This window comes from Poecilia latipinna, unplaced genomic scaffold, assembly GCF_001443285.1.
Source record: "Poecilia latipinna isolate Pla-1442-1.1 unplaced genomic scaffold, P_latipinna-1.0 Scaffold11573, whole genome shotgun sequence".
NCBI lineage: Eukaryota > Metazoa > Chordata > Actinopteri > Cyprinodontiformes > Poeciliidae > Poecilia > Poecilia latipinna.
The window spans coordinates 1-605 of record NW_015124189.1 but is presented as its reverse complement, the minus strand read 5'-3'; the positions used below and the strand labels follow the sequence as shown (position 1 = coordinate 605).

General features: G+C 34.7%; 1 long non-coding RNA gene across 1 annotated transcript; it reads right to left on the bottom strand.

Annotated features, from left to right (window-relative positions):
• Window position 1: 1 nt before the first annotated feature.
• LOC106944488 (uncharacterized) lies at window positions 2-272 on the bottom strand. Its single transcript, XR_001424337.1, has 3 exons — window positions 247-272; window positions 147-188; window positions 2-49 (listed from the first exon to the last, which is right to left on the bottom strand). It is a non-coding gene; the product is annotated as an uncharacterized LOC106944488 (long non-coding RNA).
• Between the last annotated feature and the right edge of the window lie 333 nt (window positions 273-605).

Genomic DNA, 605 nt, shown 5'->3' with positions numbered 1-605 from the left:
CATCTTCTCTTTAGACAGATGTTTATAAAAATTCCAACTATGGAGCAAACTGTGAAGAAAATGAAAGAAAATACATGTTTTATTCACTTTTAGTCACAGAAAATGCTAATATTAATTTCACAGAGAGAAACTTTAATTCATGTTACCTATTGCAAAAATGGCCCCACTGCCTATAGGAGGTGTATTTCCTGTAAAGACAGATAAAATCATTTCAAAGCCCAACCAATGGTAACACATCTTGCTTACCTTCATATAGTCTCTACTATACTCTGTTCTGCAAGTAAAAAACAGTGTAGTTAGTGGATTTACTTAATTACAGCAAAGATCCAATTAAATCTTTATAAGAAAAACATCTCAGACTTCACAATTCTTCAGGAAACTGATAAAACTCCTGCAGAGGTGTCCAGAGAGGAAAATCATCCATTTATCATTCTCCAAACATGCCACATTACTTGTTAGAATATTTCGTAAGGCAGTGGCTCGCCAAGGTCGTCACCAAACCGGTGATCAGTGGTTTTCACTCCTACGTTGTCTGAGAAATCTAAAATTTATTTCCCGGTGTAGTATACAGAAAATCCACTTGATTATGACAAAAACAACAACAA